We start from the raw sequence: 26,438 nt of genomic DNA, 5'->3' as shown, positions 1-26,438 counted from the left end.
GATATTTTCACAAAATCATTGAGAGCAGATATATTCAATCGACTCAAAAAAAAGTTCAGAATAGAAAGTCGAGTTTAAGGGGAGTGTTGGAAGTCAAACTCTTTTGAAATTATGTGGAGCAAATTAAAGACGGAAGGCAACGTGGCAATGTGGAAAACAAACCAAAGTGTCGGCAGCAACAAATTTGACAGTATCACATGCAAAGTTTTTTCAAAGATAGACGTGGCAGCAATTAAAAGAAAATGGACATATAATTTTATCACGGCAAGGAAGCTTATCAACGTGTACGGTAGTAGCAAATTGAGTTGGCAACCGATTACAAAATACGTAATCTAGAAGTAAATTCATGTCGGTTTATTACAACTATATATATGTAATGTATGGAAGTTATATGCAATATACAAGTGAGGAAAAGAGTGAGTAGTGAGAAAAAGAAAAATATACGAGAGAAAAAAATAGAGAGAATTGAGAGAGTTTAATAAAATTTAAAATAGTGAGATTGAATTTGTAAACTAGCCGCAGTTATTATTGCATACTGCAATAATGAGGTAGTGTCTTTGTAAAATATTTTGTTTTTTATAAATAAAAATTTTGAGTTATAAATTGTCGAGAGCCCATCTACGCTTCCAACAGCTTTCTTAAAGGGGCAAGAGTTCAATATACAGAGATTCATTAATGGTTTCATTTCCCCTGCAAAATACTTAACTACTAAAATAACTGCATCATCATTTTTCATTTGATTCTTTATGGTACATCTTAAAAGACAGATTCTTCAACAATGATCCTCCTATGTTCCTGGGAATTTTTTGTTAGTTCAGAAAGCCCTTAGCAGTCGACAGTTCCTGAAACAGGGGATGTCTCTGTTTTGGTGCCATGATATATGCTACGTAATTATGACCAAGCAATTACCCAACCATACAAATATTTAATGTACTGAGATTTTGCATAATTATAACGTGAATCAGTTACAAAGATTAAATATATGGTAATTATATAAAATAACTAAAAACCACGTTTCAATTTATTGTTAAATGCAAAAAAAATTATTGTTTAGTTAGAATTATGCATTAAAAGCCACATCTTCATCAAGATTCTTTTTTCAATCCAAAAAAATCTCTCTCGGCCCTCCCATGCCGATTGAGTGTCACGGCTACCAGTGGTTTCTTCTGTCCTCCGGTTCAGATCCTGGTTCTCAGTTAATTTTCACTTCCTGTGGTGTACGCTTCTGCTTCTAGTAGTGCACTATTCCTTTATCTTGTACGTCATTTGGTTCTGGTTCTTGGTTTCAACTACCGGTCATGCATTGGTCGAATATTCCCTCTCAGATATTGGTTGTCCGTTCTCATAATGTGCCATGGCCGGTTGGGGTAATGGATGAAGAATAGTTTCTTTTTGCATGGATCATGCAAACCGCTTTTGTTCGGATAAATGTGTTCTGTTTTCACCTAGGGATGACAATTTCATCCGCATCCGACGGGTTCCGACCCGATCGGGATGAATTTTTTTTTAAAAAAATTGCGTTCAGGTCGGCCCTCCTATCTCGGGTCCCGCTCGTTCCTCACCTTCTATGGTATCTTCTGATGGCGCTTTTGCCTCCACTTGCCTAACCTGCCTCCAATTCTGGTAACCTCAACACCAGATGCTTATGATGTTATTAATGCTACTTCCTCGACGGTGATTCACCCTGTGCCATCGACACGAGTGATCCATTCTTATAAGCAAGTTGCCTCTCTAGTGGTTCTTGAGGACTGACTGATATATCCTAAGCGTGGTAGATTGACCTTACCTGTGGAACAACCATCTTTTGAAGTACCATATGATTCTATTCCCAACACTTCTGTTTCGGCGGAGGCTGGAGAGTAACTCCGCCAACATTATGAAAATCTTATGTTGGAATTGTCGGGGGCTCGGGAACCCCCGCACAATTCAATCACTCTGCTTCTTTATTCTTTTCCGGTGATGTACTATTCTCCTCTAGGATCTCAGGTGAAATAACGATACCACTTTGGAGAGTTATTGCATTGACATTCTCCCTCAAATTTATTTAGGTTTGCGAAGGTAATCGGCCTTGAGATTCCAAGCGACGAACTGTTTGAGCCAATTGGCTTACTTGCTTGTCGAGTTCTTGAAAGTGGGATTGTGTTTGAGTTTGGAATTTCTTTTTGGACAAGGCCAATTTTTCAACAATTGTTTCAAGGAATGATTTTTGTGGCGTTTGGGTGGGAAAAGGAGGAGGTCTCAGTTGATTAATTGGGTTAATTCTTTGATGGTTTATGTAACTCATGTTCGGATGATCTCTCCATCCTGGTTTGAAGGTTTTGTCATACGGGTTATAAGCCCTCTAGGGAGGTCCCAAAAAGTTGCTTACGGTGTTGACTTGTGCTCCATAATCATCTTGTAACATTGGGCAATAATCTGTCGAATGATCCGGTATTTTACAAATTCCACAAACTTTTGTGGCTCCAATCTTTCCTGAAACAAGTAAATTAATTATGTCAATTAATTTATCCAATTTACTTTCAATCGAAACAGAACTTACTTCGTGAACACGTCGGTTGGGTTCACCCGATGATCTGAATTGCTATGAATTAGTTGTCACTGTTGAGATTAAATTTCTTGTTGTATCTGATGTCATGTTGATTAGAGCGCCGCCACTAGCGGCATCTACACTTTTCTTCTCCACCGGAAGCATTCCTTTATAAAAATATTGAAGGAGTGTTTGTTCGAATAAACCATGTTGCGGACAACTGGCGCATAACTTTTTGAATCTTTCCCAATAATCGTAAAGGGTCTCTCCTTCGTCTTGTCGAATTCCCAAAATACTTCTCCTTAGCTTGCTTGCCTTCGCCACTAGAAAAAAAAATCTATCAAGAAAAGCACGTGATAAATCAGCCCAGGTAGTAATGGAATTTAGTGGTAAATAAAATAATCATTCTTTAACCGGTCCGACTAAGAAAAAGGAAATGCTCTTAGTTTGATTTGATCATCGGAAACTCTCTTGGGCTTCATACTGGAAAAGACCATGTGAAATTCTGCGAGATGTCTATGCGGACTCTCACTGGGAAGATCGTTGAATATGGGAAGGAGATGAATTAATCCCGTCTTGAGTTGATAAGGGGTCTCGCCATTAGTAAAAGCGATACAGAGTGGTTGTTGTACAGCTGGAGCTACAACTATCTCTCTAATCATTCGATGTGCCATCGGTTCTAGTTTAAGTTTAGGGACTGCGACTAGTGCAGTTGGAGTGGCGTCATGTACTGATACTTCGTAGGATTGAGTAAGAGATGGCATTTCGGAAGTAGATTCTAGATTTGATTGTTGCTTGCTTTGTTCTCTTTGTTGTTTCTTTCATCGAAGTGTTTGGTCTTGGGTGAGCTTTCGTTTCGATCTTTGAGTCAAGTTCTATTAAATCTCCCGGATTGCCCCTAGTCATAAAATCAAAAACAAGAAAATAGATCAGTAATTTACCGAAGTCCCCAACAATGGCACCAATTTTGACAAGCGTCGTTTTACTAGTCAAAATAAACTAAATCCTCATCTCAAATAAAATAAACAAAATTAGTAGTAGAATGGAGAAAATGGTCGATCCACGAGGACTTAGTAATTTTATGCAATTTCTTATTGATTTCAATCTAGGAAGATGTAACGAAAAAAAGGGTTTACGATTGAGAGATATAGTAGAAATAAAGAATTAAAAATTCAAGTAGAATGGAAGAAAGCAGTAAAATAAAGATTAAAAATATCAATAAGAAAATCGCCTCGAGTTAGCTTTGTTTCAATTATGTTTGATCATCGAAATGATTTTTACTTCGAGATTCATGTCGATTATAGTCTACAAGGCCCAACCCAATGTAACTTGTCTTTCTCTTTAGTAACCGATCTTCCCAAGTCACTCTTCGAAAGCCGATTCTTGAATGGACTAACCACAATTATTGTCGTTAGAACAAATAGAATTAAGTACTGGAAAGGCCGATCCTTCCTCCCAACTATAAATTAAAACAACATTCAGACCAAAGTCAACTTTTTGAAATGAAAGTGTTTTAATTTCGTAAGTAAGATCGATTGCCAAACTAATAAAACAAAAAATCGAGAATGTACCTCGAAGGTATTTTAGTGCTTTTCAATTCTCACATATGTAATTGAGTCATCGCTAGCTCTTGGCTAATAAAGAATTAGTTAAGCATTGTGGAAACCATACTTAGCATATTTTGAGAAAACGATAAAAGCGTAAATGAAAATAAAAGGAACTTTATTCAAGCTAAAGGAACTTTATTCAAGCTAAAGGATGTGTGTAAGCCTTACCCTGATAAGGGTATTTATAGGCTTCTAAACCCCTAAAAATAACAAGAAATTCAAAATGAAAATAATCTTAAATTTCCAAAGATAATTCAAACGTTTCAAATTCAAATTTTAAAACTAAGTTCCTAAAATATTTCTCCACATTGTGCTAACTAAGCTGCTTCCAGAACCTTCCTCCTTCTAAAAAATGTCACGTCAGATCCACGTCGTGTCTAGCGTCGTGCCCATATCTCCAACCACAACCAGGAAATAAAAAAATACATATTGCGCCCTTTTTCTGCCAATTATAGTAAACAAGTCACTGCACACAAAATTAATGAAATACAATCCCAATCAGCAGCGATAAAGTCATAAAATAGGAAAATTAACAAGTAAAAAGAGAAATTAAAAACGCTCATCAGTGTCATTTGTTAATATAAACAGCAGGAATTGGTGAGTTTATCTGTTGCATAATAAATCTGAGGTTTCTCGAGCTTTTATTCTCTTTCAGGCTATGGTGAAAATTAGTTTCGAACTTATATTGTAGCCCTGCAGACCGATGGGCGTGGAGAATTTCGAGCTCTTGAACAGCACCTTGCTCTTGCAGGCATCCAGCACAATGTCACATGCCCTCATGCCTCGCAACAAAATGGTTTTGTCGAGCGTAAACACCGGCACATCATTGATACTGCTCTGACCTTGCTAGCTTAATCATTTTTTTCATTTAAGTATCGGTCATATGCAGTTCTCACAGCTGTTTATTTGATTAACATGTTATCCAATGAAGCCAATAAAGGGGCATCACCGTTTCAAAAGCTGTATGACAAATGTCTAGACTCTAGACTATAATTTTCTCAAAGTATTTGGGTGTCAGTGTTTTCCGTGCTTAAGACCACACAACAAGTATAAATTTGATTTCAGATATAAAGCCTTGTGTTCTTTGGGTATTCACCAGCAACACATCATGAGTATCAGTATATTGATTCTGATGGTTGTGTTTATACTTTGAGAAGTGTGAAATTTAATGAAAAAGTTTTCCCTTTTTCTTCAGTTGAATCGACGCCTAACATCCGCAAAGAAGCCATGCAAATGGATTGGGTTGTTCCTTTCCCTGTTGTGGACAACAAGATTCATGTGCAGATTGAGGAGGCTCATCAAGGTGCTGACTTGGTTGTTGAGCAGTCTGCTGCTGATCATGGAGATTCTAGTAACTCGACTTTGGCTCATGTTTCAATGGAGCAACAGTCGTGGGATGCTCATGCTAAAATGGTGAATGACCAGCAAGGTTGTGAGTGCTATTTCTTCTTCAACTGCTGCTGGGAGTGGTGTTCAGCTGCAAACGTCTTTGGTTCCTGAACATTCGATTGTTGTTCAACAGAGCAATGCTCATCCAATGGACACACGTAGTAAGGCTAGTGTTCATAAGACCAAAATTTTCAATACAATGAAGAATGAAATTCCTTCAAATGTGCAGGTTGCTCTCCAAGATAAGCAGTGGCGAGTAGAGATGGGCATGGGTCGTGTCGGGTTTTTTGTCCACCCGACCCGACCCGAGAAAAATAACTCTTCCATCCGAAATCCGACCAGATTTATAGCTTGAAAATCTGATCTGACCCGTTCTAATTTAATTTTTCATTTCAAAGAATAAAAAATACATATTGAAAAAAATGAAAACACAAGAAAATAAACAAATTATAATAAAAACAACATGTAATCTTTTGTGAAAAGTAAAATGAGAGTTTAAAGAATCAAACTCATTTACAAAATGAACTGGAAAAAGTAAAGTAAAAGTGTACAATTAATTAATAAAAGCAATTTGGTATTCACAATCACAGGAAGTTCAACCTGTTAAGGGAGTTCAATTGTTGAACTTATTAATTCTTTAATTTTTAGCCTACTGTTTAGACAACTCTCTTTCTCTCTCAAAAGTATATTTTCTGGAATTGTAATGTTTAAATACATATATTTTGGGAACGAAAATGCACAAGTAATAAAATTAAATACTTACTGTTTTGTAATCTTTACTCTTTGATTAATTTGGTAGAACTAATTAGTTAGTTTAAGAACAAAAATTACAATAGACTAATCAATGGTTTCATGCTTTTAAACTTTAATCAGTAAACTAAACAAATATTATAATATTAAATCAAAAGAAAATCACTAAAACAAGATAACATGTTCTCCAATCTCCATAGCAGTTTATGGGTTCGATAAATAGCATATTTTCACATATGCAAAATCAACAAAGCCAAAAATCATGAAAAGAAGTATCTACCTTACTAAAAATTAAAGTTCTACTCTTAAGTTTTGTTGACTTGTTGTCTGGGTATTGACTCTAGAGGAAAAACCAATGAAAGAGTGAACTGCTGAAGAAAATTGAGGCTTTTTGATGGCCGATAATGAATCGAAAATTGTAAGACTGAATCTTTAGCAAGAGATGGGTAAGAATTTGTGAGAAAATTGAAAAGGAATTAGGGTAAATTTAGGACTATTCAGAGTTTCAGACTGTTTTGCACTTCTGTTACAAATACAATCGTCGATCAAGGAGATAAGATTACAAAGGGAAAGTAAAAAAAATTAAAAAAAATAAAAATAAAATATTACATTAAGTACCCGGATCGGGTCTAGTAAGGTATTTTTAACCTAAATCCGACTCCGAACCGAACTTGAATATTTTAATTAAAAACCAATCCGACTTGAACCCAAATTTATAAAAAAAAATTAACCTGATCGAATCGGGTCGGATCAGAACCCGTCGGGTACGAGTCTCATTTCCATCGCTAGTGGCGAGCAGCAGTGGAAGCTAAGTATAAGGCCTTAATGGATAATGACACATGGGAGTTGGTGTCTCTGTCGTTCGATCAAAAAGCAGTCGGGTGCAAATAGCTCTTTTGAGTCAAATACAATGTTGATGGGACGGTAAACCGATACAAGCATGTCTTGTGGTGAAAGAGTTCTCCCAAGTTTCGGGGTTTGATTTCGTTGACACATTTAGTCCATATGTCCGATTTGTTACTCTGAATTTATTATTTTCTGTTGCTGTGACTTGTGGGTGGCAGTTTCATCAAATTGATGTTAAAAACGCAGACTGATGAGAAGCGTGATGGCTCATCCAAGTCTGTGAACGTGGTCGAGGATGATAATTCTGATTACAGTGAGGGTAATATGCTTTCTATTTCAACGACACAATTGACGGATGCTTGGATTCTTGATTCTGGATGTTCTTATCACATCACGCCAAATAGGGAATTGTTTTCGACATACAGGTCGGTTAATTCTGGTTCGGTTTATTTGGGTGATGATCGATGTTGCAATATTGTTGGTATTGGTGATGTCAAAATTAAGATGCACGATGGCTCAGTTCGGACGTTGAGTGGTGTTCGACATATCCCAGACTTGAAGAAGAATTTGATTTCCTTGGGCACTTTGCACAAGAATGGTTTTATCCCTAAGGCTGACGAGGATAGGGAAACCATTCGGATTGTTAAAAGAGCATTGACTGTGATGAAAGGCAAGATGACTGCAGGGAATATCTACAGATTGTTAGGGAGTACCTTTGCAGGTGGAGTTCACTCTGTTGAGTTCTGTGATGATACGACAAAATTGTGGCATATGCGTCTTGCTCATCTTAGTGAACGTGGTATGGCAGAATTACACAAGAGAAACTTGTTGCATGGTGTCAAAAGCTGTAAGCTCGATTTTTGCAAGTATTGTGTTCTTGGTAAACAGACTAAAGTCCGTTTTAAGACTGCGAAGCACACAACTCAAGGGATTCTTGATTATGTGCATTCTGATGTATGGGGGCCTTCCACGACATCGTCTTTGGGTGGATCTAGGTACTATGTTATTTTTATTGATGATTTTTCATGGAAAGTTTGGGTGTATTTTTTGAAACAGAAATCTGAAGTTTTTGAGAAGTTCAAGCTGTGAAAAGCTGAGGTAGAAAACCAAACAGGACGAAAAATCAAGTGTTTGCGGTCTGACAATGGTACGGAGTACACAGATTCACAGTTCCTACAATTCTGTAAGGAGCATGGGATTCAGAGGCATTTTACAGTACGCAAGACACCACAACAAAATGTTGTTGCGGAACGAATGAACAGGTCGTTGAATGAAAGAGCCAGATGCTTGCGATTGAATGCGGGGCTTCCCAAACACTTCTGGGCTGAGGCTGTTAACATGGCGTGTTACCTTATCAACAGATCGCCAAGGGCATCGCTGGCTGGGAAAGTTACAGAAGAGGTATGGACTGGTCATGATGTTAGTTTTGATAACTTACGGATTTTTGGTTGTCCTGCTTATGTGCATGTACCTGCTGATGAGAGATCCAAACTTGATGCAAAATCGAAGGAGTGCATTTTTCTGGGTTACAAGAAAGGTGTCAAAGGATTCAAGTTCTGGGATCCAGTTGCGAAGAAAGTTGTGATTAATAGAGATGTCGTTTTTGATGAATAGTCCATGTTGCAGCAGAAGCAAGACACGACAGTGGTGGATTTCGAGCAGTTTCCAGTTGAGAAACCAGAAACTTCTCAACCGACTTCTGGTGGTTCCACTACGGATGATTTGCAGGATTATAGTCTCGCCAGAGACAGGGTGAGACGGACGAATATAAAGCCTCCGAACATATTGGGTTTTGAAGACTTGATATCTTTTGCACTTATTGTTAGCAGTGATGATCCGGTTACTTTTCATGATACCGTTACTAGTCAGGAAAATGACAAGTGGATGGCAGCCATGGTTGAGGAGATGGAGTCTTTGAATCACAATCGCACATGGGAGTTAGTTCCCCTTCCTGAGGGTAAGAAGCCGATTGGTTGCAAATAGGTGTATAAGAAGAAACCAACAGTAACAGAAAAAGAGGGGGAGAAGTTCAAGGCTCGTTTGGTAGCGAAGGGTTTTTTACAGTAGAAAGGAGTTGATTATGATGAAATCTTTTCTTCTGTGGTCAGACACACTTTAATCCGAGCAGTACTTGCATTGGTGGCTAGTTGGGATTTGCATTTAGAGCAGATGGATATTAAAACTGCTTTTTTGCATGGTGATTTAGAGGAGCAGATCTACATGCGGCAACCTGAAGGTTTCACTCAACCTGGAAACGAGCATTTAGTTTGCAGATTGAAGAAATCTTTGTACGGGTTGAAACAGTCTCCGAGACAGTGGTATAAACGGTTTGACTCCTATATGATCAAGATTGGCTACAACCGATGTGAGTATGATTATTGTGTCTATGTTAAGAGCCTTGATGATGGTTCTTTTATATTTCTATTACTGTATGTTGATGATATGTTGATTGCTGCGAAGAACATGGATGATGTTATCGGTTTGAAAATTTTATTGAGTCAGGAATTTGATATGAAAGATTTAGGTACTGTAAAGAAAATTCTTGGAATGGAAATTTACAGGGACAGAGACTCAAGGAAACTGCGGCTATCTCAACGGGGTTATGTTGAGAAAATGCTAGAAAGGTTTGCGATGAGCAGCGCGAAACCAGTTAGCACTCCATTGGCGAATCACTTTAAGCTCTCATCAGAACAGTGTCCTAAGACAGATAAGGAAGCTGAATATATGGCAAAGGTTTCGTATTCTAATGATGTTGGCTGCTTGATGTGTGCGATGGTATGTACTCGTCCTGATTTAGCTCATGCTGTTAGTCAAGTTTGTAAGTACATGTCTAAACCTGGTAAGCAACATTGGGAAGCAGTCAAGTGGATCTTTCGGTACTTAAAGGGTACTGTGGGACATGGAATTGTTTTTGGGAGTCAGCGGGATAATCCTTTGGTTGTAGGATATGTGGATTCAGACTATGCAGGTGACTTGGATAATAGAAGATCTACGACAGGGTATGTCTTTACTCTTGGTGGAGGGCCTATTTGTTGGAAGTCTACTGTTCAATCTGTTGTGGCTCTATCTACAACTGAAGTTGAGTACATGGCAGCGGCTGAAGCTGCAAAAGAAGCTTTATGGCTTACTGGTTTAGTGAAAGAGTTGGGTGTTCAACAAGGTGGAGTTCAGTTGCTTTGTGATAATCAAAGTGCTATTCACTTGGCTAAGAATCATGTGTATCGTGCTAGAACTAAACATATTGATGTAAGGTTTCACAAGATCAGAGAGTTGGTTGCATCTGGAGAGGTTTTGTTTCAGAAGGTACATACTGATGAGAATGCCGCTGATATGTTCACCAAGCCAGTTACGACAAACAAGTTCAAGCATTGCTTGGACTTGTTGAATGTTTCGAGTTGTTAAAGAAGCAAGGTAACCCAACCCACATTGAATTTCCAAGGGGCAGGATATTCACCAAGGTGGAGATTTGTTAGGTATGGCTCATAAATATACCAGTAAGTCTCGTTGTGGGGTTACGAATTATGTGGGTTGGGGGCTGCGCCCCGCGATACGATACATGGTTGATTTTGTAATTATGTACCAGGGTTTTCTATTATAAATAGAGATGTAACCTAGACCTAAAATATCATTGAATAAAACTTCTAGCGCCGCCTAGGCACCGAGGACGTAAGCACATTGTCGAACCTCGTAAAATTCTCGTGTTCTTTTGTTTTCTTTACCCGTTTTCGTCAACAGATAATTACTCTGCCTCAGGTCCCAAGTATCTAGTGTGATAACACCAACACAATTGCAATGGCAACTAATCCTGCTATGTATGCCAAAGTTAAACATGTAAATCTAGATGCCCATTTTGTTCGTGAAAATATGGTCAATCACCTGTTGGGGGTTTAACTATGTGTCAGCTCAGTTCCAAGTGACAGATATTTTTACAAAACCTCTGGTGGCTACTCATTTTTAAGAGCTGCGACAAGGTTTGAATGTGATGTCTATGCAGTGTGTTTAATTTTTGTTTTTGTTGGAGGGCTAAGAAAGTGAGGTGAATGTTGAGAGGTGCTGATTCAAGTTATTATGCATGAGGTTTTTTGGTGCGGTTTCAAGTTTAATAGAATTAGTGGTTGTGGTTGTTGTTGGATATATGAACTGTAAAACTACACCATTAGTACTGACTGAAAATATAAACAGTAATTAAAAGGAACAAATTCGTAAACCGTGTCGTGGCAAAAACCACTTCTTTAAAAACGAATTCGTCCCGATGTGTGTAATCGTTGTAGTAGGCGGACCGTCCCCCGAGATTAACACGGTCGCTCCGAATTCCGTACACCCGAAACCGGAGTAAACTGCTGGTGGTATTGCTCTTCTGATTGGAAAGCACTCAGAGAAAACTCACAGAGAGAACTGTAGAAAACACTTTTGTAAGTGAATTGTGAATGTTTGAGAGTGAGTTGAAAAGCTGAATATAGCTTTCTATTTATAGGCTAGAAATATGATTAAAATCGTCTATAAAATTTCAAGATTAAATCTCTTCTTTTGTAACAGATGAAACGTCTAGATAAACCTGACTCAAAAATAATCTAGGTTAATTGCATCATTGTTCAACCGAGCCGAGCCGTGCCGTGACGAGACGGACGGCGACGGTACGCGAGAATCCCCCTTGTTCTCTTTCACTCAACAAGGAAGTGAGAATTCTATACTATAAATACATATTCCTAATAGTGTTTCTAATATTATGTGAGATTGAGCACTACCAACAGTTGTTATGCCACATGTTATACCAAGTTGGCCTGCTTTGGGGTCAAACTTTCAGTGATTACTCCCTGGGCCAAACCGGGGCTATAAAAATGAACTCTCGTTTGAATGTTTCAGCCTTGGTAACTGCTGCTGCTGGAACATTGAATCTGGTCCTTATCTGGCGCTTCAATCTCCCGCGGTTATCTTTGGTTCTTTGAACCTTCTTCTTCATTCTCAATCCCTTCTTATTTTTGTATGTCTTTGATTTTCCTTCTTCATTTCAATAAACATACTCCTAATCAACGTTGCCAAAGTCGAAGCTAGTTTCAGTAGTGGTAGCCTTGAAGACGAAAATACAACCGAGAACTGCGAGCACGGGTGGAGTTTGTTAAAAAGAACTCCCCCCAAAAATGGAAAACACAACTCGATCGACTACCATATCATCATGCATGAGTCATTGCCTCAATGCTGTAAATTATTTTACACCATGATTCAACTAAATACCTGTTCAAATCATTAACTATTCGAGAATCAGATGAAAGTAATCACTTATACGAAACAAGATGAGCTCTAGTAGCTAATTACAAGAAGAAACAAGGATTATACACATCAAACAGCCTCACCCAAATTTGAAAACCTGAGACTGGGAGAACTTCGGATTATCTTTTGCATCCATATTAATTAATTGTCACTCCAGTTATCGTAGTCTTCGTCACTCCCAACAGCCTGAACAAATTTCAGAAGTGTTAATCTGGTTGCCATTCATACGAGAACGAGGGGGGGGGGGAATTAAGAGGAAAAAGTGAAAGAGGAACAATTGGAGACCTGGCGGATTGCATTTGCTTTCTGCAAAATTGCGGTGACTTTGACATTTGTAGTGGGACCAGAAATAACATTTGGTCTTGCAGTGACTGTGGGCCTTAGGTTGAAAGACTGAAAAGAAAGCAAGTGAATGAAGTATACTCCCATCATTTTATCACAAAAGCCATCAACTCTACAGAATATAAATGAGAACACGCATTTAAATTTGGGTGACAAATAATTGAAAAAACGAAACAAGATCCACATTCCACAACATGACGATCTCATAGAAGAATCAAAATAGAGAAAATCGCCTCAGTGACCAAAAAAAAGTTATAATATACGATTTTAACCAACTTTTTTTGGATTTGCCAAAATGACCAACAAATTCGCAACGCGAAATAAAAATCGCAACGCGATCCCCAGAATCGCAAATCAGTTTCTAAAATCGCAACGCGATTCTTGAAAATCGCAATGCGATAGTACAAATTCGCATTGCGATTTTCCATAATCGCAACGCGAATATGAAAATCGCAACGCGAACACATAAATCGCAACGCGTATCCGTAAATCGCAACGTGTATCCGTAAATCGCAACGCGTATGGGTAAATCGCAATGCGTATCCGTATATCGCAACGCGTATCCGTAAATCGCAACGCGTATCCGTAAACCGCAACGTGTATCCGTAAATCGCAACGCGTATCCGTAAATCGCAATGCGTATCCGTAAATCGCAACGCGTATCCGTAAATCGCAACGATAATCCGTAAATCGCAACGCGTATCCGTAAATCGCAACGATAATCCGTAAATCGCAACGAGAATCTGTAAATCGCAACGATAATCCGTAAATCGCAACGAGAATCTGTAAATCACAACACTGAAATTTTGGGTATATAACACTGAAATCATAAACTAAATCCCTAAATCGCAACTCATTCCATCTCCATCTATCACTCTCTCCGGCGACATCCGTTCCTATATCCAACGACATCCTTCCCAATCCGGCAACAGGTTTTAGTTTCGCAGCTCGTCTGTTTAGTAAATTAATTTACAACCATGAAATCATCTAATGTTGATCATGTTTGGATAGATTTGTGTTTTGGAGGGTCATGGGATAATGTTCATGGTGTTTTACAATATATGCCTTTACCCATGAATCTTCAACTAAAATTGTCTTTACAAAAGTTAACTTATGAAACTCTAATGCTACGTGTTTCAAATAAATTGAATTTAGAGCCCCTAAGTGGATTTAGGCTATCTTATCAGAGAAATGGTAAAGTTTATTTGTTAACCGACAATGAAGATGTTGAACGATTCATTGCTTACATTAATGTTTCACAAGATGATGTTACATTGTATGTTGTTGAACCTAGAAGTAGTATTGTTGGGTCAGTAGCGGGTAGTAATCAACTAAGTTTTTCTCAAAACCCACAACCTTTCTCTAATCCAAATCCCAATCAACTTTCAGCACCAAATTCCGGTTTTCGTATTGACCAGTTAGACGATGATGAGCCAACAGAAAAAATTGTGAGTACTAGTCAGTATTCGAAATTTGGTCTTGGTCAATATCCGGACTTTGATATTGGTCAATACACGGATTTTGATGATGTTTCAGAAGAAGAAACAGACCATGCGTGTAATGATATTGATATTGGTCAATACCCGAATTTTGATGATGAAACAGCCGTTGCCGAAGAATGTAATGTTGATGATAATGAGGAGGAAGTTACGACTGTGAATGAACATGTTGAACATCCATTCTGTAATTCATATAATCCTGAAGAAGAAAAAGAAGAAGAAAAAGTCCCCGAAGAAAAGAAAATGCCACGGGCGTATAACTGGAATATGCCAGAATTACTTCAGATACCGGAAGAAGAGTTGATAAAGAAAGCAGTTGATTGTTACACAAAAGTTATTCGTATCAAGAAAGATGATTGTTTTGATACAAAGGAAGACTTGAAGATAGCTTTATATACGAAATGTGTGGAAGATGGCTATCAACTAAAAGTTAACAAATCAAGCAAAGATCGTTTCGAAACAAGGTGTATGATTGACAAAAACTGTACGTGGCGTATGATTGCAAAGAGAATAAAAGATTGCAAAATGTTTCAAGTTAGGACTTTTATTGATAAACATACATGTTCAAGAACCCAAGTTTTTTCTCACCATAGACAGGCAAACAAAAGGTGTTGGGTGGTTTTCTGGCTGAGTTAATGTTTTTGAATGGCAGGGTATATCGGGGACATGAAATTATGACTGACATGAATGCTCGGTTCAAGATTAGTATATCATATTCTCAAGCTTGGAGAGCCAAATGTTATGCCTTGGAATTGTTGAGGGGGTCGCCAGAAGCATCGTTTGCCCAACTGCCGGCTTATTGTCACAATTTAAAGCTGAAAAATCCTGGGTCGGTAACTCATATCAAAACAGATAGAGATGGACGCTTTGAGTTGCTGTTTATCGCCATTGGTGCTACGGTTAGTAAATCAATATAATTTTGTTGACTCATTTTTGTTAGTTACATGCATTTCACATTTAAATGATTATATTTCTTGTGTATATTATTTTGTAGATTCGTTCGTTTATTACTTGCATGCGCCCAGTTATTATAGTTGACGGAGCACATTTGAAAGGTCGATACCTTGGAGTAAACTTATTAGCAGTAGCCATGGATGCTAACAATGGGATATTGCCAATAGCTTACGGGGTTGGCAAATCTGAAACCTCTGATTCATGGACATGGTTTATGGGGCATCTTAGGGATTGCATAGGTCCTATTAGCAATCTGACAATCATATCCGATAGGGCAAACTCAATTGACAACGCTGTTAGAAGGTGTTTCCCAGATGCTTTTCATGGACTTTGTGGTGTTCATTTGTATAGAAATCTAAAATCAAGGTCTGCTGGTATAAAAAAGCACAAATGGACATACTGGAAGGCTGTAAAAGCTTATCGGGAAGTGGATTTCAATAAGCATATAAATTGTTTAAGACGTGTTTTGCCTCAGTGTGCTCAAACACTAGAAGATGTCGGGTTTGAAAGATGGTCAAGAGTACATCAACTTGGAGCAAGATATGGTTTCATGACGTCTAATAGTGCAGAATCAATCAACGCTCTAAGTCGTCATTCCCGGAAATTACCCATTACTATGTTAATGGAGTTTTTTCGAGCCTCTATTCAACAGTGGTACTACAAGAAAAGAAACCATGCAGGTATTATTTCTTTGAATTCGTAACTTATCATATTTATATATTTTACTAAGTATTGTTTATTTAAATTTACAGGAACATTGGAACATCGTGTTACACCATGGACTGAAAAAAAGATAACGAAACGTGTTGTGAAGTCAACGTCATGGAGAGTTGAACCATGTTCAAACACTTTGTTTCAAGTACTGGATAATAACTTAAATGGGCTAGTCGATCTAAATGCAAAGACGTGTAGTTGTATGAAATGGCAAACATCTGGTTATCCGTGTGGCCATGTTATAAAAGTTGCTCTTCATTTAAACCAAGATGATTCAAGCGCATACGCTATGGATTGCTACACTACAGAAGTTTATCGACAGACTTATGCCGAGATTGTCTACCCTATTCCACATCCTTCTGAGTGGGACATACCAGATGACTTACAAACAGTTTTGCCACCAGCCATGGACAGAAGGCTACCTGGCCGACCAAAAAGTCACGATCGTATACCGTCTAAGGGTGAAGAGAAGAAGAGATCGACATGTAGTCGGTGCAAGGAAAGTGGTCATACAAGGTTGACATGTGGATCACCAGTGCCATCAAAATCATCTTTTCCTCTACCAAATTATGGATCCTCATCAAAATCCAAAGCTCATATGGTGTCAAGCAAAAGGCAATCATCTTTAAAATCCCAATCACGATTGGCTTCACCTTTTGAGACTGTTAACTTAGGTGATTTTTAAATGCAAACGTTGTATTATGTGGATTTTATGTGTGAACTTTTAACATTTTCAGTTGAATTAATGACTCAGGCCAACCATTTTGACTTAACCAACTCTTGTTATTCAGTTGTTATCACTATTAGGCATGCATTTGACTATCGCAACACGGAAAATACAATCGCAACGCGAAATGAAAATCCCAACATGAAAATCGCAATGCGGAAATGAAAATCGCAACGAGAGAATCGCAATGCGAAATGAAAATCGCAATGCGAAATGAAAATCGCAACGAGAGAATCGCAAGCTCATCATCCGTGCCATCAAAAAAATTCTGACTAGCTTGCCACCAATCAGTGGCAAGCTCTTCCTCCGTGGGTGTCAGTCTTTGTAATGGAATGTTGGCCTCCTAAAATATAAAAACTCAAACAAAGTTAAACGTCTACTATTAATAACTTGTTTATATATTATATGAAAGTATTTGTGTTAACTTACATTATTTATTGTGGCATATGGTATTAAGTCTTCCCAATCCAACAGAGTTTTCCTCTTCCAGGAAATAGCCCTGGGAATATCATTTGACGTTTTTATTGCATATGTACGCATGCTGGGGAAAGCCTCGAATATCCAAATCTACAAACAATATAATAACAAAATTAGTAATTGTTAAATAATTAATTATAATTTTAGAAACATTATATAGAAATTCTTACCTTAAAGGCCCAAACAAAGCCTGACAAAGTGTATTTGGACCCATCGCCCCGCAAACTTTTGCGGTCATCAAAGGCAGACGACAACTTAGTCCAGGTAGCTTTCCATATATACGAACCCCACGGAAACAGATTCCATGCATTCAGGTCCTCTACCAATATTATTAGCTCCCGATGAATAGGTTGTCTGGCCTCTCTGCCTAAAAAGCCGGCATACACAAGTAGTAGAAGGCATACTCGGACAACATCGACGTCTTCCATCCGAGTGAAACCAGCTTTCTTATTAAATAATTTCTTCAGGTCGTCAACATGTAGGTTCGGCTTCTCCATTGACTCATCCGGAAAAACCCGGGATAACCATGATGGGCGGGCGATATGACGAGTGTACCGGCCTACATCATCGTGTCCGAATCGTAGACCAGTGATTAAGCAGAACTCCTTCCGCCCAAAGCAAGTATACGCTGGTGGAAAATGAAACCATATCTCTTCCTCACCACGTTGTATACTGTCGGGTAGATTTGATGTCATGGTCTGAAGCCACAAATGGGTCAAATTAGCATCTCCACCCGGATGCTGTACTCTCAGCCATGGCCCGAAGCAGGTTTCCTCAAACAATTGTCTTTGAGCAGGTGAAAGCTTCTTTGCAATTGTAGTGGCCAGGCTGACTTTATTTCTCAAGGTCAATTGAGCCGAAAAAAATTTCTACAAAAACAATAAACATACCAAGTTAGATATACCAAAAACTACACTGTGAAGATATACCAAAAACAATAAACATAAAAAGTAGTAGTTTATTCTTAAAACTAAAATTTGCAACACTGTTTTGTCTTTTGGTTGAAATGAAAATCGCAACGAGAGAATCGCAACGCGAGATGACAATCGCAACGAGAGAATCGCAACGCGAAATGAAAATCGCAACGAGAGAATCGCAACGCGAAATGAAAATCGCAATGCGATTTTGGTTTCGCGTTGCGATTTTCATTTCGCGTTGCGATTCTCTCGTTGCGACAGTCATTCTCTCGTTGCGATTTTCATTTATCTCGTTGCGACTCTTCTGCAAATTGAAACTTGAATGGATTGCATTACTTCAACCAAAAGACAGAACAAAGACAAAGACAAATACTAACTTGAAAATCGCAACGAGAGAATAGCAACGCGAAATGAAAATCGCAACGACAGAATCGTAACGCGAAATGAAATCTAAGTGAAATGGTTAATCTATTATTGAAATGACCAGTAAACTTATCATCAGTTTCAATATGAAAAACCTACAATAATGCAAACATTTCAAAATAAAAATAATTAAAAAAACTAACCCTCGGAGGTTGATTTTCCATTTCTGAATATTGTGAGGGATTTCTGACCGTGAATGGTTGTGAGGGATTTCGCCGGAGATGGGGACGGAAATCTTCGGAGATGGGGACGGATTTCTTCGCCGTAGAGAGTGAGAGATGGAGATGGGACTGAGTTGTGATTTTAGGTTTTAGGTTATGAGTTGCGATTACGGGATTTTGTCTTAATATTCTTTTTGTAATTTGAAAATAAAATACGCGTAGCGATTATAATGGCGCTTTAAATATCGCGTTGCGATTTACGGATACGCGTTGCGATTTTATGTATTATCGTTGCGATTTACGGATACGCGTTGCGATATACGGATACGCATTGCGATTTACCCATACGCGTTGCGATTTACGGATACACGTTGCGATTTACGGATACGCGTTGCGATTTATGTGTTCGCGTTGCGATTTTCATATTCGCGTTGCGATTATGGAAAATCGCAATGCGAATTTGTACTATCGCATCGCGATTTTCAAGAATCGCGTTGCGATTTTGGAAACTGATTTGCGATTCTGGAAACTGATTTGCGATTCTGGGGATCGCGTTGCGATTTTTATTTCGCGTTGCGATTTTGTTGGTCATTTTGGCAAATCCAAAAAAAAGTTGGTTAAAATCGTATATTATAACTTTTTTTTGGTCACTGAGGCGATTTTCTCATCAAAATATTCATAATCAAAGAGGAACATAAATGCTCAAACTACACACACTGACAATAAGAAGGAAAAGAGGTGGGAAAATCTTTTTTTTTTTTTAAAAGAAGTCCATATGACATTATAGTTGTTAAACTTGAAATGTACTGAAAAATAAGCCATGAAGGGCTCGATGATATTTTTAGTATTTGCATAGGTATTTACTGTTTTGCTTTCTTTTCAGATTTTGATCAAAGAAATTGTTTATTCAAGCAGTGAAATTCACATTTGTAGAGGTATGTCAAAATTATGGACCAGTATTCATTTGAATGATGGATAGCAACATAACAAGAAAGAAATGACTACTCACTTTAGTTCTGATCTGATGCAAGAAATCTTCCTTTTCATCCATCCCCCGGCCACCAGTGAGCTGATTTGCCTCTTTCTGTCCACTCAAATTCTCTTGGCCCACCTGCCACATTCATCATTTTTTTACGATTTGTATGCAGCCATTTCCACTTCACACCATTTATTTTAAAAAAAATGTCAACGTTATCAAAGTACCTTCTTCTCAGGCTTTAATGCAATTGCCTCATCATTCCTTTGTTGTTGATTAAATGGAGGGGGGTCAGGCTTCTGAGAGGCAAATGATCCCAAAAGTTTCAGATCAAAATCATGTCTAAGTGACTGTGATAAAGCATGTTGCCTTTCTTCTGCCTCATTGAAGCAGGGTTTTGAAACCCCCCACTGTGCAGGAGGAGGAGGTGGAGACACTGGTTTGTGCTCCGTTGTATTTTGCATAATTAGGTTCTTCTGATCAGAATTGCTTTTGGATTCATCATGTAGTATAGGGTTAATGATATCAAAACTTGGGAGATCAAGTGACACAGATAGTGACGGTTCTGCACCAGACCCAGGAACTATAGTTTTATTTCCCTCATTAACACGGATGCCACCACTATTAGCTGGTTCCCCATCTTGTAAACAGCTTGAAACAGATTCCATTGATGACAATCTGCTTAATGCATCATACAGCTCAGGGTCCTTGCTTTCAGGTGTTTCACCAGACTCCCACTGCTCAGAATTTGACTCAGAGCAATGACTAAGGCAATCATCAGACATACAAGGAGATGATCTGCAGAACGTATCATCATCAGAGTCCGAAGCAACATCATGTGCTGGAATAGCAGGCACAGGGACCAACTGAAATGAAGGAAACATGTCTCTAATGTTTTCATGATAATGATTCCCATCAGGAAATTGCAATTTGAGTTTAGAAGTCTCAAATCCATCTATAGGGTTGAAAGATATTTGCATATGTTCAAGTGGTGGAGAAGAAGTAAGTGAATTTACTGGAGAACCGTTCCCAATTTGCTCATTAATAGTTGTTTGCGGAATTTTCTGATATGATAAGCCCCTCTGCCCATTCTTCGGCTTCAATACCCCAGCTTTTGTAGAAGTTGCAGGTTCAGGTTCATCATCATGGCCAATCGACATCTTTCTGCTAAAACCATTTACAAGTAATTTATGGCCAAGTCCAAACATCCTAGTTGAGTTGCCATCATTCTCCTCATCAAATTCAATAGATGTAGACTTGATATTAGAATTGACTGGGTGCTTGTTTCCGTGTGGCAATGAAGTGTTTACGCTCAAGCCAACACCATTCAAACTATCAGGACTATCATTACAATGAGAATTTACAGGTTTTTCGAGGTTGGCATCAAAATCAGCTATCATATGGGATGTTTTCTCACTACATAAACCTGGAACCTTCTCATTAAATTCTGCATTCTCAACCACTGTACCTGAATTTCCTTTGGATCCATCATGCGAAGGCATCAGAATTTGATTTGGAGGACCAAATGCCTCACTAGTTTTAGCTGCAGAACCTTGACCTCCAGTTGATACAGCAAAATCAGGAGGTTTTGATGGCTGAAGTCCCAGAAGGCCACCATTTGTCCAGAACCCAACTGGATGAACAACAAAAAATTCAGTCTGGGAGTGTTGAGAGCCATTGATACTGGTTATGATCATATCACTGGCTGGATCATGCATATCAGAAACTGTAGAGCCAGAGGAGGGGGATGGATCACTGATGACAGATTCTGCTTGTGAGCCATTGTGAAATTCATCACCCATGCCTAAATCATCACTTGATGAATGACCAGTATCAGAAGACTTGCCTGAGATGTGAGGTATCTGTTCACGGGAAAAATTCTCAGAGGGTACTGGATCAGGAAAACACTGGGAGTTCCCATTGTTTGAAATAATAGCGGATGAGGCAGGCAATTCAATTACAGATGGATTATGGTCTGCATTATCATCCGTTACCACCTGAATTTCATCTTCTCTATTCTCATTACTAACAATGTCAGCATCTTCAGTCCGTCCCGCTCCCCATTTTGTTTGGCACTCAACATCTTTTTCAGAACAAAGTTCCACTTCCTGTTTTCTATGGTACTCAGTATCATTTTCAGACTCCGACTCTATTGTGTTCAGTGCATCCAAGTAATTGTCTGGTTCACTTTCAATTTCATCATTTTGATTCTCAATAGTGCTTGATTGAGGAGCATCCACGTCATTGAAAGGTATATCCATTTGGACACCATTTTCAAGATTTGCAGCTCGAATTTCCGGCACATCTACATCAAAATTCATCTTTGGAACTTCATCGATATCCCAATTTCCTGCTTTGGACTCCACTAGTTCTGCCTTTTCATCCCATGATACACAAGAAGCGCCAGGGACAATCTTCTCTTGTGATGAACTACATGAAAAATTATCATCAAGATCCTGACTTTGTTCGACAGGAAAATTGGAGCCAGGGGTATCTGTTTCTTGCATCAACCTAGTGGGCAGTTCCTTGGGTTCCAGTTCCTCAGGGAGCAGGGATGAACCAAGATTGAAAGCACATTCAATATATCCAGACCCAGTTCTTGAATCACAAGAACCTGAATGCTCTCCCACATCAGATCTCAGTGACATGTCAACTGTAGATGCATTTTGAGAGGAAGTCCGTCCATGCATTCTGCGAAGTCAGGTTTGTAAAGTTCAATTAAATGAAACTGTATCCAACACAATAAAATACCTAAATGTCTATATGTTTGTGTTTTTATGTCCATGTGCTTGCCGACATGAAAGTGAGTGCATATATGCATTTTATATGCATATACATACATATGTATTACCTGACACTGTGACTTGAAAATGATGCACCGCGTGATAGTTTGTCATTCCTGTGGGACGATCTTTTTTTCTGTACATTTTTGAAAAACTTAATTCAGAAATTATTCCAAATTAAAGGACAAATAGCTTATTCAGTTGCAACATGATCCTGAAAGGTTGTACTTATACAAAGTGGTTGTCCCTTGTTCCCATATATAATGGGGTAAAGGGAGGTAAGATAGTAGGCTGCCCCCAACACCAGGTTGAGAGCAGCTTCCGTAGAAAAGCTCCAAATTATGAAATGCCCTCCGTGGACTCGATCCCACAACCTCAAGGTTAAAAACCTTGTGCTCTACCAACTGAGCTGGTCATCTCTTGTACTTATACAAAGTGTACCTCCATATCATAGAAGTCCCAGAGACAAATTCATAGCAAGTATTTGTGGAGTGAAGAATTTTATTCCACTAAAGATTAAGACTATTTAATAAATATTAACCCAAACAGAGTCAACTGAAAGCAAATGCAAATATTGACTCAGAACTGTTTCTCTGCCTGGATGATTAAGAATAAATTATATGATACCTTACTCTTACGAGTCCTCTTATCTCTTGGCAATTTTTCGGCATCTTCTTCGATGGGGCTACCTGATGCTCTCTTAAAGAAGGTCGGATCAGAATATCTCTTTAAGCACGATCCTGGGCCACTAGCACAAAATCTGATTGCAAAGAAAAACAATGTACACATGCACATCACAAATACATTTCATGAACATGATTGTCATTCCTAAAATGAAGAAGCGGATGTATCGTAAAGCCAATAAAACGAATTTTGTGCTAATAAAACGAATTTTGTACACATGAACATGATTGTCAGACTCTATGGCTTCCAATTTCTATTAATTCCTTCAACTTCCTTGTCGCGTAACAAGCCAGAGATATCGTAAAGCCAATAAAACGAATAAAAGCATAAACGTACTCCGCAAGATCGCCTAGCTGGCGCAATATCCCGACGAGGCCGGCGACGGCGACGCCGTCGAGAACAGCTTTTGGATCTTCTCTATTAGCTTCCTTGTAAAGCTCCGGCAGACCAAGCCCGTATTCATTCCTCACTTGAGCTCTAACCAAAGGCATTCTCGGTTTTTGCTCTCAAAAATCCAAAGAGAGAAAAAAGGGGAAAAAGGAAAGAGAAGAAGAGTTGTGCACACAGCAGTGGCAAATACATAAATGATAATGCAACTACTTTAAATGAAGTAAATATAAGAAGGCAAATCAATAAAATTAATAAATTAATATTTAAAGTAATGTATTTTGGTATTTGCCAAAGAGGGAGAAAGAGTAGGTGAAGAGATTGGAGCAGCTTAACTAACTGCCGAAACAGAAAGGGAAGAAGAAGACGCGGAGAACATTGCCAACACTGCAAGCCATTCCCTTTACCAAGAAAACCTTTTGTCGAAGGAAAAGACGCAATTGACCTTCCATTCCCAAAGGAAATTAATTGGGAAGAGGGTAGCTAAGTAAGTGGGTGAAATTACAGGATAGTGATATATTTATTTTTGGGCTGCACTGGGAAGAACGTGGGGACCATCACATTTTGGATTTGGAACTAAATCTTTTATCTATTTATTTTAGATTAATAGGAAATTAATAACTGTATTTACCTCCATTACTGTTATTTCAAACAAAGTGTTAGTTATTTAGTTAATAATAACATAATCTTGCCTGGATTTTGTAGTATTAGTAAGTCTTAAGTATTAACCCAAGGTGAAATAATACAACCATAGCAAGTACGCCGTTGATCATTGTATTGGATAAATTACATCGGTGGCCGTATGTATTTTACTATTTCTGATTTCGACTACTCAACTTTCAAACATTACACGTCAGTCACTTATATTGTTGATTATGATAAAGTGATCACTAAAAAATAAACTCTCGTTATATTAAATATGTGACACATTATTAGAAATATGTTAATTTATAATTTGAGATATAGTTTTTAGATAAAATATAAAATTAATATTTTTTATAATTCTATAAAAAATATATATAGCCATATCCTTTATTGTCATTATTATGGTGTCTCTGATCATCTTTTTCGCCTCCTTAATTTTATATTCTAGTTTATATTGAGTCTATTCAACTGATCCAAAAAAATTTATATGGTTACTTAAACATCATAAAGAATGTGTTTATGCTATGGGATTGTTTTCGATTAGAGAATTTAATCGGAGAAACGAAAATTATAAAATCAAAGATGGTGGTTAGAGTTCTTATAGAATTTTAATAAAATTATTATAAATATATTAAATTAATATTTTATCTAGAATTTAAAAATTAAATCTAAAATTAAAAATTTTATTAACATATCACGTCATCATATAATAAAAGTTAACCTTTAAATAATCATTACGTGGTAAATTAATAATATAAGTGATTAAAATTAAAAAAATAAAAATAAAAATGACAAATAGTATAATTTACCCTATTATATTTTTTTTACAAATTCTAAATATAATTTTAATTTTATTTGAATAGAAAGGAAATGAGAGGCTTTAGAGGAAAGAGGTATAGTGCTTTTAATAAATCTAAAATGTATAACATAAGAAAATATAAAAAATAAAATAACTCCAGCATATCAATTCTATCATAAATTCGATCCAAACTCATTACAGACGCGCATATGAAGATTGTTCAACTATGTATTTAATTATTTATTTATTTATTTATACATGCATTGTATTTTATCTTTATTTTTAATTTTCTGACTGTCAGAGGTCTTCCACGGAAGCTGCTCTCAACCTGACGTTGGGGGCAGCCTATTACCCTACCTCTCCCTTACCCCATTGCATATGGGAATAGGGTTTTATTGTTGTTGTTGTTGTTGGTTGTTGTTAGGAATAAAATTTGAATAATTAATTGTCTTTATGATGCAAACGGTGTGAGACTATACTCTTTCAAGAATATTTCTGAAGAGGTTATAGGTTTTTGTAAGAATCTTGTAGGAAAAACTGATGAAAATGTTACTGAAGGATCTATTCAGGTATATGAAGAACTCCTGCAAAATCAGAGATGCTTAAATCAGTGACTAGAAACGAGGTTATGACTATAATTTTTTAGCAAGGAAATGATAAAGGGCGTTTTTCCTGAAAAATCACCGGTGACCGGTATATTTACCGATCTAACACCGGTCAGACTATATTTTCCGATCTAACACACTTAGCAGTAAAGCGCGTCCCCTGCACCGCGCTATATGTTGATTTGGCGCCACGTGGGGTAAGGTGCACCCCCTGAAGCGCGCCTTATGCTGACATAAATACACGTGTGTAAAGCGCGGGGTTGGTGTGTAATTACACATAAGGCACGGCAGGGGCCACGCCTTACCTGTGAATCTGACACGAGTCAGGAATGCGCGCCCCCTACCCCGCGCTATACCAATAATTACCCCCATACCCCCGACGTTTCACACCCCAATCCTCCCTATAAAAACCCCTATCCTCAATCACTTTCATCACACCAAATTCTCTCAATTTCTCTCAACTTCTCTCAACTTCTCTTATAATCTCTTCTAAGGTATATTTTATTATATTTTAATATTTTGTATTTAATTTATTTAAGTATTTAATTTATTTAATTTTTTTGCAGATATAACATGGCAGACGGTCTACTTCCTTTGGATGCAAATCATATATCTCGACACTTTACTGATACGATAACATTTTAATGTTTTAATTTAATTTAAATTATTAGTAATAATTTATTGATTTATTTAATTCATGATTATTAGATTAAGAATTAATTTATGTAATTATTTAATTTTAGGAGAAGGACCGTGTATTAGATCATTTTATTAGGAATCTTAAGTTAGTGATACTTAGTCGTGTCTTGCCGTATTTAGTAGATGCTGGATTCGGTTACATAGGTAGATATCAGGGTCACTATAAGATAGAGCCAGACCTGATTTCTGCCTTAGTAGAGCGGTGGAGGCCGGAGACCCACACATTCCATATCTCGTGCGGAGATGCACGATTACACTT

At 37.8% G+C, this 26,438-nt stretch overlaps 1 pseudogene; it reads right to left on the bottom strand.

The window, feature by feature from the left end:
- Positions 1-1,025: 1,025 nt before the first annotated feature.
- On the bottom strand, positions 1,026-23,852 carry LOC120175667 (annotated as a pseudogene).
- Positions 23,853-26,438: the final 2,586 nt, after the last annotated feature.

This window comes from Hibiscus syriacus, unplaced genomic scaffold, assembly GCF_006381635.1.
Source record: "Hibiscus syriacus cultivar Baekdansim isolate YM2019G1 unplaced genomic scaffold, ASM638163v2 tig00112206_pilon, whole genome shotgun sequence".
NCBI classification, from domain to species: domain Eukaryota; kingdom Viridiplantae; phylum Streptophyta; class Magnoliopsida; order Malvales; family Malvaceae; genus Hibiscus; species Hibiscus syriacus.
The sequence above is the reverse complement of the archived record's forward strand: the minus strand, read 5'-3'. Positions and strand labels throughout refer to the sequence as shown.